The sequence below is a fragment of the Littorina saxatilis genome, linkage group LG3 (assembly GCF_037325665.1).
Source record: "Littorina saxatilis isolate snail1 linkage group LG3, US_GU_Lsax_2.0, whole genome shotgun sequence".
NCBI classification, from domain to species: Eukaryota; Metazoa; Mollusca; class Gastropoda; order Littorinimorpha; family Littorinidae; genus Littorina; species Littorina saxatilis.
Genome location: NC_090247.1, coordinates 64,929,785 through 64,944,900, shown reverse-complemented (window position 1 = coordinate 64,944,900; position 15,116 = coordinate 64,929,785). Strand labels below are relative to the sequence as shown.

The 15,116-nt window shown below is 40.7% G+C and overlaps 1 long non-coding RNA gene across 1 annotated transcript; it reads left to right on the top strand.

The window, feature by feature from the left end:
- Positions 1-5,816: 5,816 nt before the first annotated feature.
- LOC138961021 (uncharacterized) lies at positions 5,817-14,853 on the top strand. Its single transcript, XR_011454124.1, has 3 exons — positions 5,817-5,982; positions 7,673-7,894; positions 13,299-14,853. It is a non-coding gene; the product is annotated as an uncharacterized lncRNA (long non-coding RNA).
- The last annotated feature ends 263 nt before the right edge of the window (positions 14,854-15,116 follow it).

Here is a 15,116-nt window from a genome sequence, read left to right as displayed (position 1 = left end):
CCGGGCCGGACAAGTCTCAATAAAAGCTGCTTGCGATACAGTTTTGTCAGCCCTTACCAGCCCTCTCAAATACATATTTCACTCTTCTGTTGAGAAACACTGCCGTATAACATGTCAAGCAATTTGCAAAACCGTGTACACGCTTTGACCAAGACCCCAGAAAAAAAAGAAAATGAAAGGAACACAATGATTGTGAATTACAAGCATTGTGTAGAGAACAACAGAGTCGGCTTTTTTTGGAAAGAATCCAATCAGCACATGCAGTGTAACAAAACTTAATGAGGTTGAAAACTAGACAGAGACCAAAAGAAACGATAATAATAATAATAATAAAGTGTATTTATATTGCGCCTATCCCTTACAAAAAACAAAAATATTTGGCTCTAAGCGCATTACAACATGTGAAGGACTTGGTACAATCAAGTCTGACAAGTACAACAGCACAATATACAGTCGGTCTCTTAGGTAAAAGCAGCTTCGACAGTTAAACACTTCTACTAAAAGATCCTCTAACAATTTACAAACATAGTTAAAGAACATCGAGTTAATAGGAATTAAAAAAAAAGGTTCTTATAATAAAACTATCTAGCGAACGACGAAGAAGAAGAAGAATAAAACTATCAATGTCAATGTATAACAAGTCATTCAACGTAAATGGCCAAAGAACAACAATAAAACAATGGTGATAAAACAGTTATACTCAATGGCTAATAACGAGGCAGAGTTAAATAGTATCGACACAAGATTAAAACAAAACATATTTCTGGAGACGAATTAACAACAATAAAGCAATGGTGATAAAACAGTTTTACTCAATGGCTAATAGCGAGGCAGAATTAAATAGTATCGACACAAGATTTAAACTAAACATATTCCTGGAGACGCATTTAATAATTATACATGTATCAAATAATCAATGTACAAAATACAGCCCTCGCAAGCAACCCGCCCCCGATGAGGTTGTTTTTTTTAATGTCTAATTGAAAAAAATTAAAAAGTGCGTACCGAAATACGAGATGATGAAGGTTCAAGATCAAATAAAGGTCATAGCATTTCAAAGGCCGTCGTGACCCTTTTTATATTCTCGTAAGACAAAAAAACCAAATTAACAAAAAAGTAACATTAAAAATACAAAACTAAAAACACACACACAAGATCGGCATTTAACCCACATTAAAATTAATGGTTATTGTCCACAAAAGGTTTATTGCAAGAAGAAACGTTGAATTTGACGTCAAATTTTTTTTTTTAAAAACTGCAAATTTAAATTTTGTAATAATTAACACAAGTTTTCAGAAACGTGCTTTCAAACTAAGAGTAAATAAAGGTTCAAAATCAACATTTATGTCCCATAGACTTCTCTAAAAGCAGAGATTCTCTCTTGCTGTGATTATGAAAGAAAATAAATTTTATAAACGATGTTCAGAAATAACGACTCGAGTTTTCAGTGGGCAGTTGTCAGTGTAGAATCAGTGGCAATGTTTCACTTAGTTGGGAGCGCACGCAAGGGGCGCAACTCTCGCACTTAATACGAACTCCGGCAGACTTTTGTGCATGCATTTTCTTCATACGATATCCGGAAAACGTCTATGCAAGCACATGAAAGAACAAAAAAACAAAAACATTACAGTTAAATTAGCTGACCCGTCCCGATTTTGTGTGTGTGGGTACTAGTATTATGACCAAAAAAACTCACTAGTACGGGCTAACAATATCCATTTAATTCTCGGGGGGGGGTTCCTCCGTCTTATTTCTATTGCCCAGGAACTGTCATTGCACTCACTGGGTGGCTTTGATATAGTGTTTCCGGTGAAAGAATAAAGAGGTGCTTTTTGTTCCCGTCTTCTTGGTTCAAGGCTGATTAGAACTGATAGAGGGCAAATAAAAGACAACTAAAATGAAGAACATTACGGCGTATCAAAGAGGAAGAAAACACCCACACACAAGTTTTCTTTCGTCTTGTGTTTTGGTTTTGCGGTTTTTCTAACTTAGTTAAAAACGATACTTAAGACACGATGGATATTAATATGAACAAGATCATCTCTTCGAATCTATAACGGGACAAACACCGTATGACGATGTTGATGTACATTGCTTAACAAAAGTAAGAGAACGAGAAATCCGAAAGTTACTTACCCTTACTTTTCTTTTGGCTTTCATGTTTTCCCCTTCAGTTTCTTCTAGCCTCACTTTGACCCGACGTTGTTTTTACATGATATACACTTGTGTGGAGATATGGTTTAGTTATGACATGGGTGGTGTCTCTCACGTATGTAGAATAAAAGCGCTTAAATTGTTGAATGGATGTTTAATACTCACCTACCTGTGGTGCTCCACGGATATCATAAAGAAAGCGCACACGCAGAATCTGGGTTAATGTTGACGACGACATCGACGACGTCGATGATGATGATGAAGATGAGAATGATAAGGATGGTGAGGAGGAGGATGTTTGCATAGCAGTAATAGACAAGAACTAACTGCACATTACTTACAGAGGACCAGGACAAGTATCAACAAAAGCGACCCAGTTGGTTAACAGTTTTGTCAGTCCTTGTCTCTAATGATGTTTTTTCCTTCATTTCATTTTTTCTCATTTCATTTTCATTACTTTATTGTCCCATCGCTGGGAAATTCGGGTCGCTTCCTCCCAGTGGAAAGCTAGCAGCAACGGAGTCGCGCTACCCAAGTGTCTGCGTGTTTAGGTGTATTCAGCCACCTGCACTTATGGCAGAATGACCAAGGTCTTTTACGTGCCATTGTGATGACACGGGGGTGGGACATGGCTTCTGTCTCTGGGTCTGCACATAAAGTTGACCCGTGTCCGTCCCGGCCCGAATTCGAACCTGCGACCTTTCGATCACAAGTCCAGTGCTCTACCAACTGAGCTACCGGATCGATATCTCGTATTTATATTTCTGTTATTTTGGATAAAGTAACCTCTTTGGACTTGGTTCGCTAGCTTCTTCTTCTTTTTCAGTAAGGAAGATTCTGTCACGTAAAAGTTTAAAGTGGGCGGGGGCGGGAATGCGGGTTTTGTTGGACAGTTTATTGACATCTTTACATTGAAATCAGAAGCAAATCCAATTGCTTTTTAAAACACAAATAAGGCAGAGTATATCAGGGCGGGGGCGGAAACAAATATTAAAAACAATACATAGATATAGCAGGGGAAACAATAGAATGAACGTTTGCACACAACACAAAAAGAAAGACAATTTGGCAACAGACTTAACCAGCATCTCCACGGGAAGCTGCATGTTGTGCCCTCCCCCATGTGTTCTTGTGGAGAAGCAGAGCAGGACACGGCCCACATCCTACGAGACTGCAGGAACCACCAGGTGCTGAGAGAGGAAATCTGGCCATTGCCGGAGTCCCTGCACAACAAGCTGTACGGGCCAGTGTCTGCGCTGCAGAGGACCACTAATTATATCTCAAGATCTGGACTCCAAGTGTGATCGGCTATCGAAAAGAAGAAGAAGAAGACAATTTGGCTTCATGGACAAATAAGCGCTGGCATGACAGAATGCGCAGTTCGACTTCAGGAACGTCATATTCTTCTTCGTTCATGGGCTAAAACTCCCACGGTTTTTACGTGTATGACCGTTTTTACCCCGCCATTTAGGCAGCCATAGTACGCCGCTTTCGGGGGAAGGAACGTCGTATTCAAAACAAAACAAAACAAGAAATTCCTTCGAGGTAGGAAAAACACCCCCGTTGGTCAAAGGGAAATAACCATTCTCACTGCCACCAACTGAGAAGGTTATTTCCCTTTGACCATTAATATGTCACTCTTAATTTTAATCCACCAATAACTCCCTAACCGTGTGTTTGACTGGTCCAAATTTTTGTAAAGACCGTCTCAGGAATGTATAGAACCTGTTCACCAAGTTTGGTGACGATCGGTCCGTTCATTCTTGAGATCTATATGCGAACACAAACACACAAACACACAAACACATCGACCGAAACCTATACACACCCCTATACCGGGGGTGTAAAGATGGAGAATGTCCAGGGAACATAAACAGTTAGAAATGACCGCAATAAAAACAGTTTTTCGTGAGTTCATTTCTTTCACTTCCTGCACAGAACTCCGTCGGATTTCAAACAAGTCAGCTTGACAATCTCGCATTTTGTGAATTTTTCACTTTTTCCCTGTCCGCATATTGGGATGCGGAAATGAGACTCTCGCATTTCCGGAATATTATGTGCGCGCCTCTAAAAACGCTGTTCTACACTGTGTAGATGGAAGACAGAGAGAGAAGGAGAGATTGAAAGTGTGTGTGCACGTGTGTGAGTGTGTGTGTGTGTGTGTGTGTGTGTGTGTGAGAGAGTGTGTGTGTGTGTGTGTGTGTGTGTGTGTGTGTGTGTGTGTGTGTGTGTGTGTGTGTGTGTGTGTGTGTGCGTGTACCCATGTTTCCACAGGTTTGGTTGCCTAAATCACCATAAGGCAACTATCCACACGTGGATGGCAACCTAAACTCTGGATGGCAACCTAATTGTGTGGATGCTCGCTTCATTTAACACCGTTAAATTGACTTTTTTGACGGAAAGAATGTCATAACAATGTTCAAAATGACATTCTTTCCGTCCTCTATAGGCGACGAAATAGGTCAAATTTTGTGCATTTTTTAGTGCAAAATTCTTCGATGCCGGAGCGAGTACTGCACCCAGTGCTGTTGTAGTGCAAGTGCACTAGAAAGGCACTACACCCAGTGCCGCCTCTTAGGTAACCATCCACACTTTAGGTACGTGTGTGTAGATTTGTGCTGATGTACATGACGCTTGCTCGGGAAATACATCCATTAAAAAGACAATAATTCAGAAGCTCTACGGAATCTAAAAAAGACGAAGATAGGATGCAAATCATACCAGAAGGTACCTTTAACAGAGAGGAATCCAGACGCTTAACGAAATGTTAAAGAGACGAAGAAAGAATAAAATTCATGCCAGTAGGGGCCTTTAACAGACATGAATCTAGACGCTAAAAAGGCACTGTTAACAGAAAGGAATCTAGACGCTGTAAGGAATCTTAAAGAGACGAAGGCAGAATGAAAAGGATGTCAAGGATGCTAGAAGATATCCTCAACAGAAAAGAAACTAGACGCTTTGTAAGGTTCCTTCAGTAGAAAGGAATCTAGACGCCATACGGAATGTTAAAGAGAACGAATGCAGAATGAAAAGGATGCTAGAAGATATCCTCAACAGAAAAGAAACTAGACGCTTTGTAAGGTTCCTTCAATAGAAAGGAATCTAGACGCCATACGGAATGTTAAAGAGACGAATGCAGAATGAAAAGGATGCTAGAAGATATCCTCAACAGAAAAGAAACTAGACGCTTTGTAAGGTTCCTTCAGTAGAAAGGAATCTAGACGCCATACGGAATGTTGAAAAGACGAATGCGGAATGGAAATCATGCCAGAAGGTACCTTTAACGAAAAGAAACTAGACGCTTTACGGAATGTAAAAGAGATGAAGGCAGAATGAAAATCGTGCCAGAACGTAACTTAAACAGAAAGGAATCTCGACGCTTTATAAGGTACCTTTAACAGAAAGGAATCTAGACGCTGTGAGGAATCCTAACGAGACGAAGGCAGAATGGAAATCACGCCAAAGTGTTTCAGGCTCGCGTGACAAAGGATTGTGCCAGCGCAGCGACACATCAAACGCCGATTCCAGAGAAATCAAACGCCACGCCCCGGGGGAAACCCACGCGCAGATTCAACCAATGAGATGCCTCTCGTCAGACTGAAATTTACGCGTTATAAAGATCGGACTGGGAATGATTCAGTGATTATTTGTAACGTTGCAGAACCCAAGAAACTCATTTTGGAGTGTGGTTTGATCTGGACGTGGACAGCAGAGCATTTTCAGTGCAAAAGATAGACACAAGGGTGACAAAGTTTAGCAAGCTACTGTCTGAATAGAGAAGAAAAGGGTGCTTTCTACCGTGATTTGCTTCGCTCGAGTCAGTTCCAGGTGAGTCTTAAAATGTGTATGGTTTGATGGATGGATCGACGGATGGAGAGGAAGACAGAGGGGGGGGGGGGGGGGGTGATGTTGGGGGAAGGTAAGTTGATTGATGGAAGTTTTGGGTTTAATCTCGTAAAATTGTAAACTATTCTGAAGTTTAGTTTGGCAGAAATGGCACTTTTTATTTGAAATAGTATGGCCGAAAGCTGACGCCTAATACTAACTGATATTTCTCAGTTCCTTCTATTTGCAAACGGTCAATCGCTTACGTAGGTCATAAGAAGGGCCGATGTGATGGGCGATGAGTTAATGAATTAATCAATAAATTATTGAATCAATCAATGCCCGTTGCATGTTCAAGTCAATACATGTCGGGTGTGTGAGAACGGACACATTACTGAACAAAACAAAGAAAATATTGTTAAGTTGAATTAAAGATTGAGTACGAGTGTGTACGAAGTGGTACTAGCTCTTCTAACTATTCGTACACTAGCTATGTGCATGAATGCTGGACGCGGTTGTTAACTTTTTTCTGTTGTTTTTCCCCCTACATTTTTAAAAAGTACAGATTGCAAGTATTTTTCACTAAACAAAAACCTTTTTAAGAAGAAACCATGCGACTTTTGCATGCAAAAAAAAATATAAAAAAATTAAAAAAAATGAATTGACTATTCAGTGCAGCGGCTAATGTTGCATGCTTACAAACCAAAGATAACTCAAGTAAATTTCAAAACAAACCTAAAGCATTTGCTTGTGTGTGTGTGTGGGGGGGGGGGGGGGATGGTGTTATGGAATCCTCCCGAAATATTTTAGAAAATTCCATGCATTTTTTGAGACTATGCATGTAAACAGAAAAATTACTATCTTGATACATACAGCTACCGTCAACATGTTATTCAAATAACTGTCTTCCACTCATCGGCATAATACTTATCTTGTCAAAATATCTTATCGCTACACTGAAAAAAAACAATTGCTGTTAATAGGGATTTTTTCTTTAGTTTTCTGTTTCCAAATGGTAAAACTCCACACATTAAGAATAGCTGAAAGTTGTTATTTAGGCGACGGGAGTTTCTTTGTCAAAAATAAAGGAAAATGCACTCGATTGTAACATATTGTTTTGTTTCGTTTCACAGACGTTATATGATAAACAGTTTCGTAAATAAAAAAATAAAAAAAGAACGTGCTATCCGCATTAAAATTGCCTTTGTGGCCTGTTTTCTTCTAAGTATGTTGATGTTACGTGAAAAGAAACGAAAAAAATATGTTACCGTTGAGTTTACAAGCACTTATTTCCTTTTGATAACTACGTTGATTCCGTGTTAGGGTCTGATCTAAGAACAAATTTGCCTGCTTATCACAACAGCACAACAAACTCCAGGTTGACAGCTGTTGTACGCAAGGAGTGAATGATAAGCAGCGATTACCGTACTCAGTAAGTTTGAATGACGCCTGTATGAACTAATTTCGAAAGATCTTTTACCCTAGCATCTAGTGTGTGGAAGGGGGTGCTTGCGTGCTTACGTGCATGTGTCTGTGTCTATATCCATGGCTGTGTGGCTGTGTTCTGTTTTCTTTGATATCCTCTTGAATATTTTCAAGTGCATTCGCTGACCTGTGCGTTACATCGGAGTTTAATATAAAAAACGTAATGAATTCATAACAGTGTTTGATACGTGTCTTTTTCTGCTTTCAGCTCCTAATTCAACCACTCACCCCTGAAAACCAACAATATTTTTCAAGACCACCGGAAGCGGAAAATTCCAAAGACAGCCGGAAACGGAACATGAGCAGTATGGGCATGCGCAAAGCACTCCTAGTAGCACTGGTGCTGGTGTCGATGACGTCAGTGGCGATCGTGAGAACCATGCGGTTAGCCCCCAGACAGCAGATGGTGGCTGCTCTACGCAGTGGCAGGGTAAGCTATTAAAAGATGTTAACTGTTGTCAGATCAGCTTTTTTATTCGGTTCGAGGGGAGCATGTCTGTCGTCTTCTGTTTCATCTTCATCGACCATGGCCGTAAGACCCCACACATAGACTAACACACTGACAAATACACACACAGACTAACACACTGACATATACACACACAGACTAACACACTGACAAATACACACACAGACTAACACACTGACAAATACACACACAGACTAACACACTGACAAATACACACACAGAAAAACACAAACACACTAGCCCACACACACGCACACACACACACACACACACACACACACACACACACACACACACACACACGCACGCACGCACGCAAGCACGCACGCACGCATGCACGCACACACACGCACACACACACACAAACACACACACACACACTCTAACGCACTTTCACGCTAGCACACTTGAGTTTTTCGTTTGGTTGGTGGTTGTTGTTGTTGTTGTTGTTGTTGTTGTTGTTGTTGTTGTTGGTGGTGGTGGTGGTGGTGGTGGTGGTGGTGGTGGTGGGTTATATTTGGCTCCGTGTGCTTAGAGTACTTGCCTCTCACACTGGTGGTCGAGGTTCGACCCCAACTAGGACCGTGGCGGTAAAACCCGCCCTCATAAAGCTGGCCCCAGACACGTTCTCGAACATCTCGCCCTCCAACTACCCCCCCCCCCCCCCCCCCCACTACCCTAGCACACCCGTCCACGACCAAACATGCTCTTGGGAATACGTTTAACTTTTAAATGGTTTTATCGCATTTGTACTGGTCACATGACAAAAACAGCCGCTGTCATTGGTCAACTAGGAACTGTATATCAATTGATATAGCGCAGGAAGTTCCTTGTGAATTTGATATCGCGTAGGAAGTAGTTTTCCAATTGTAATTTTAAAGACAGAAATCTTACTTGAAGGAAACACAAGTCTCCCATTCTTTTTAAGCACAACTTTATAAAAGGAAAGTTATTGCATCAGAAAGTTTAAGCTGTGTAATGAATAAATACAAACTTTTCCCTCCCACCTTTAACCGAGATGTAGCAGAGTAGAATGTTTTAACCTTACCGAGGGAGGCCATTGGAACAGCTGTAAACATAACTGAACTTGGAAGCGCTGGAGACTCACAAACCTGCGAGTTCTCTTGCAGTGTATCAGCGCATATCACTCACGAAAAGGCTGGACATGAGCAGCCGATTTAAACATTTCGTGCCAGCATGAATCACTGTCCCACCCCTCTTTGTCGTAGCCAATTAAGCGACATGCACAAAAAAACCTCAACAGCTTCAAAACAGTCACGAATCTGTCGGGAGACGCCATCTTATAATGTTGTGTCGTCTGCAGTGGGCGATTCGACAAAATAATCAACACTGCAGTCCGTCGAAGAAGAACTGGAAGCTGTCTTCTGCACAGAAAGTGACCCAGAGGACTTCACTGATACAGCCCGGCGCACTTCAGTTCCTGCCATCGTTCAGAATTGCCAAATCAAAGCCTTTCATATCTAAAAGTCTACAAGTAACCACGAAGGCTGTTCCGTGTTCCTCCCGCTGAACCCTTTTTTGTGTGATCTGTTGCCACAAAAACAAATTCGTTGTTGTTTTTAGATGTCTTATTTTCGTCTAAGAAAACGAAAGACTAAATGAAAAATAAAAGTTACAGCAGCAAAGTTGCGAAAGCGGGAAAAGACAATCCAACATTTCCAACATGGCTGTAGCCTCCCTTGCTTTTGACCGATTTCTTAGACTGGGGTACTGTTCCGAAATCGAATGCGATAAATCGTTATCGTTAGATTTGACTGTGATATCCACATTTATCAGTCCCAATGTCTCGAAAGGCTGAATCATATCAGATCTCGGCTCTCATATCAGATCACGGCTCAAGTCTCGATCTGATATGATCTCAGCTTTCACGATATTGGGACTGATAAATGTGGATATCACAGTCAAATCTAACGATAACAAATAATGTCTACCCTATCTCAAGAAAGATAATGGCAGTCAATGTTAACGTCAGGAGAGCTTTTCATTGTATGTAATTATTTTCCATCTAAGCATGTCCTTTTTTATTTAAGTTGACCTGCTTTGACTTTTTTGTTTCATTATCTCAATGTTTGTTTAATTTGTTTCATTATCTCAATGTTTGTTTAACCATTTTGTGCTGGGTTGATGTGTCTTTTATGTCTGTGTCTCTACGCCAAATCTAAAGATTTCTCTTATTTTTCAACTTTAACATCGGGCTGTTATTTATCTTTGAAACTGGCACCGGATGTCGTGCGTTTGCAAATACTACAAACGCATGTTGCCTCACCTCCAGCAGAGTTTAGGTTATTCTATAATACACTCTCTGCAAACATGAAAACGATATTTGTTGTTGTTGTTGATTGTTTTGTTCCCATGCCATTGGTCCTTTTGTCTCACATTCTGTTGCATCCTGCTTCAGCACTTTTTTTTAAAAATCCTTTTATGTTGCCGTTGGCATATCATGCTCAATGCCTACTCAGTCACCGTTGTCCGAATCGGGTTGAATTATTCATCTGAAACGAATGATCCTCTCTATAATTTGATAACGGATGGTTAGATTTCTATATGGCTCCCGCGGTGTTGTCAAAAATGTCCCCAGGAGTGTTTTCATCGGTTCGACGACTGACTTGAAGGAACAAAATAACTGGGGAAGGTGATGGAATAGGAAACCAAGTGAATCGGAAATCGTTTTGAAAGAATAAATCCAAGGTATACATTTTACATTTTAAAAGAGCTGTTGGGGCTATAGATGTCTTTTGTTACAACAGCAATGTAGACATGTTTGAACTACATGGAGAAATGCATGACTGAAGAAAGGGGGGGGGGGGGATAGTAGAAAGAGATAGACAGATAGACAGACAGGTAGACAATCTAATAGGCACAAGGATAAAAAAAACAAGAAAGGTAGGTTGTTGGAACGTTTGTTATTGACAAAACAATACATTCACAGATATTTCGACCCAACGGTCTTTTAAGTGAACAGACAAACAAATATTCACACAAAACTTATCTTGATAGAATCAGTATAGTTTTTTGTTTTTGGATAGGGACAAGAATAGACAGACACACAGCCAGACAAACGGAATAACAGACAGACTAGACAAACCGCCACGCGGACAGACGCGCAGACACACAGATACAGAGACGAGAGAAGAAAACGCATAATCCCCGGATTGCTCCTGACCGCTCTTTCAGTGTGTGATCCACACACACAAACACGCGTTCCAAAGAGGACAACCTTTTATTAAACTGATGTCTTCACAAGTGTTGAATGTTCAACTTTATCGCGAGAACGATTGTCGAACCTGTAAATGTTCTTTCAATCTTTATTTTTGATATCATAATTGTCAAAAACTTTGTTTTTGGATTTGTTTTTATTTTTTAGATTGTAGGTAATTGGAACGTTTATTAGCATTAGTGTTTTGATTATTCTGGAACGTTGGCAGTCTATCTGATTTTTAATGTTTTAATTTTTTAAGATGGATCAAATGTAAACCCAAGGGAAATATTGATGTGACAGCTAGAATGTTGCAAAATGTGTGTCTACATTTACTTTTCTGTTTTTGTGTTTGAACCTGAAGAGAAAAAATGCATGCCTTGAAAAAAAAACCGGTGTAACAAAAAGCCCTGTATGGAATGCTGCAAAGTTGCAGTTTTCAGATTGTTCCAAATCAACCTGACAAAAACGTGTGTGTGTGTGTGTGTGTGTGTGTGTGTGTGTGTGTGTGTGTGTGTATGTGTACCCATGTTTCCACAGGTTTGGTTGCCTAAATCACCATAAGGCAACTATCCACACGTGGATGGCAACCTAAACTCTGGATGGCAACCTAATTGTGTGGATGCTCGCTTCATTTAACACCGTTAAATTGACTTTTTTGACGGAAAGAATGTCATAACAACGTTCAAAATGACATTCTTTCCGTCCTCTATAGGCGACGAAATAGGTCAAATTTTGTGCATTTTTTAGTGCAAAATTCTTCGATGCCGGAGCGAGTACTGCACCCAGTGCTGTTGTAGTGCAAGTGCACTAGAAAGGCACTACACCCAGTGCCGCCTCTTAGGTAACCATCCACACTTTAGGTACGTGTGTGTATGTGTGTGTGTGTGTGTGTATGTGTGTATGTGTGTGTATGTGTGTATGTGTGTGTATGTGTGTGTTTGTGTGTGTGTGTGAGTGTGTGTGTGTGTGTGTGTATGTGTGTGTTTGTGTGTGTGTGTGAGTACTGTGTGTGTGTGTGTGTATGTGTGTGTGTGTGTGTGTGTGTGTGTGTGTGTTTCAAAATTTTTTTTTTAAATCGACAAAAATGCAGAATAGGCGAAACTTGGCAACTTTTACATACGAGAAGAAAGCTAAATCAATTATCTATCCACAACAGGTTGTTTTGTTTTGCTATCTTGCGTATCTCTTTGATTTAAGTCGCCAAGTTACGCCTATTTTGTATTTGAGTCAAATTTGTAATTTGTACCTTACGTTTTTGTCAGATCGATTTTGGGGGTACCCTTACTTCGGCGGCGGTCACGTGATACCTACAGCAAAAATCTTTGATCCGAAAAGTGTGGCAGATAGCCAAGTGGAGGGCTTGTAATGGCATATAAAGTTTGAATGAAATGACACGGGAATGAATGTTTTAGTTTGGGTACGAAAAGGGGTGCAATCATATTTTTGCACAGTTTATATTGAAACATGCGTTCCGCAGGAGAACAACTGCTGTAACCGAATACATACCCAGCATAAACTTCAGCCAAAGATTGTTTTCAGATTTTAAGCAGAACATGCCATGATTTTCATGCTTTCGGAATCAAAAAGCAGGAATGGTTAGTTAATGGAACGATTTGACAAAATGTTTGACAAAACAAAACATTCACTACTGCATCGACTTTACAGTGACGTTTTATAGTGATTCTGGATTTAGGAACGTTAGCAGACTATCAGTCTACCGCTATTGTGCCCTTATCTGGCTGCGCTGAGAACAGGAACAGTGACTGTGGCACAGCAAGCAGAAAAGGTCAGGTTACGATGGCTGCATCTGGCTCGCAGTGAAACACTCCCCTTTCCCCACAGGCCTCAGTTGCAGAACAGACTAAACTGAACTTAGCACGTTCTGCTTCCAACCTAGATGGAGTTAGTGGGTTCTGCTTCCAAGATGAGCAGGAGAAATGCTTGGAGCCAGAACAAATTATGACTTATAAATACGCAATTATCCAAGATTTTCAAGAATCCTGCACAGAAAGTGAGAATCATGTTACCATGTCTAATAAGTATAAAGTTGCAAAACATGTTATCTTGAGGTAAATGGTTCTGGTTTAAACCCATCGATTTGGTGGTGTGCTTTTTTTAAATTTCATGCTTTCATTTTGTTTTCAGTGTTTGAACTACATGGAGAAATGCGTGCCGTGGGAGAAAAACTGCTGTAACGGAATGTCGTGCACGAATTTCGGGAAAGGATTCTGCATGCACGGATTGGAGCCTTGCATCTGTCAGATTCCCTTCGACGTGGACATGTCCTGAGGATGACGCATTGGACCGAAAGCCTTCTATAGATAATATTCTTGTCACCTTATGTTAAAGGAACTGTGTCCCTAATTTCCTGTTCTTTCTCTGGAGGGTGATTCTGGTGGGCATAGCTTAATGTTAGAGCGTGTGTCTTCTTTTCATCATTGCTGTCTTCTTGTTCGGTGGATTTATATGGGGGGGGGGGGGGAGAGATAGCCCGAATCTATGTGGAACAGTACATTGTCTCTTATGCAAGTTGATACAATGATTTTCAAATGAAGAATGTTGGTGGTCCTCGGCCACCCAAACTGCAACCAGGACAGACCCGTAGACTGTATATTTACATTGCAGCCTCTTCTGCAGCAGAACGGAGGGGAAATAAAATAGAAGCAACGGAAGTAACACAAGTATCCCCCAAAACATGTAAATGTCAGTCTCCTCATCGGCTGAACGGAGGGGAGTTCATAGAAAAGGATGGATAGAAAACAAATAAAAGAAACGGAAGGGAAACAAGTATCCCAAAAGAACAGAGCTTGATTTGACCGGTAGTGCAGTTCAGAAGAAGAACAGGGCAAAAGAAGAAGATGGAAGAAACATAATTATGTAAAACAATTATTCCAGAATTGCGGCGCGCGGCTGATTTGGAGACTGCATGTCACATGGGTGTAGTCCTGATAATGAACGATTGATGAAGAAGAAGGCATGTCTATCTGCAGCAGAACGAAGGGGAAGAGAAAGAAGACAGGCAGAAGGAACACAAGGAGATCAAGTATTCCAGGAGATCAGAACTGTCGGCCACAGGTTTATAACATTGTTCACGGACGGATTACATAGTGTAGGAGCTGATTAGATTACTTTCTGGCAGGGATTGGTATTTGGAGGGGTTGGGGTGGAGTGGAGTGCACGTGGGATGGGTGTGATGGGAGGGGGCGGGGGCGTCTGGATTCTGAGGCAAACTAACAAGATGGAGGGTTTGATTTTAAAAACGCGTATTAGATTCTCTTCAAGCCACACACACACACAAACTTGTCAGTGTTTTTTTTTAAACAATTTTAATTTATTTATTTGTTTACTTTTTTTTTTTTTTTTTTGGGGGGGGGGGTGTTTGTTACGGCATTTTATTATGTTTTTCAAAGGGCAAAGGGCATTCTTTGTTACTTTTGCAATAACTGATAGCAAACAAAAGATGGAATATATGAGTGTCGAGAGCTTTTCGACATGATTATTGATTTTTGTGTGTGGTCTTTTTACCCCTTTGCAATAAAATAACGTGTTGCTCCGTTTCATTTTCACAAAAAGTCACATACAAAAGGAACCATTATCATTATGAAATTTATCTTTCATTTCTGTTAAATATAACGCTGACAATTTTTGTTTTTGAAAATTTGTTTCGGTTCTTGGTTTTTGTAGTTTTTTTGTGGGTTTTTTTTGGTGGGAGGGGGGGGGGGGGGGTGTCGTTTTTTCTCTCTTACTTTGAAATATTTCTCTCATTCTGTTTGTAAGGATTTTTTTCACTAAAATAAAGGCTTGGGGTTCAGTAGTGTGTTTGGTGGGTGTGTTTGGTGGGTGTGTTTGGTGGGTGTGTTTGGTGGTTTGTGGTTGATGAGTGTGCGCGCGCGCGCGCGCGTGTATGTGTGTGTGTGTGTGTGTGTGTGTGTGTGTGTGTGTGTGTGTGTGTGTGTGTGTGTG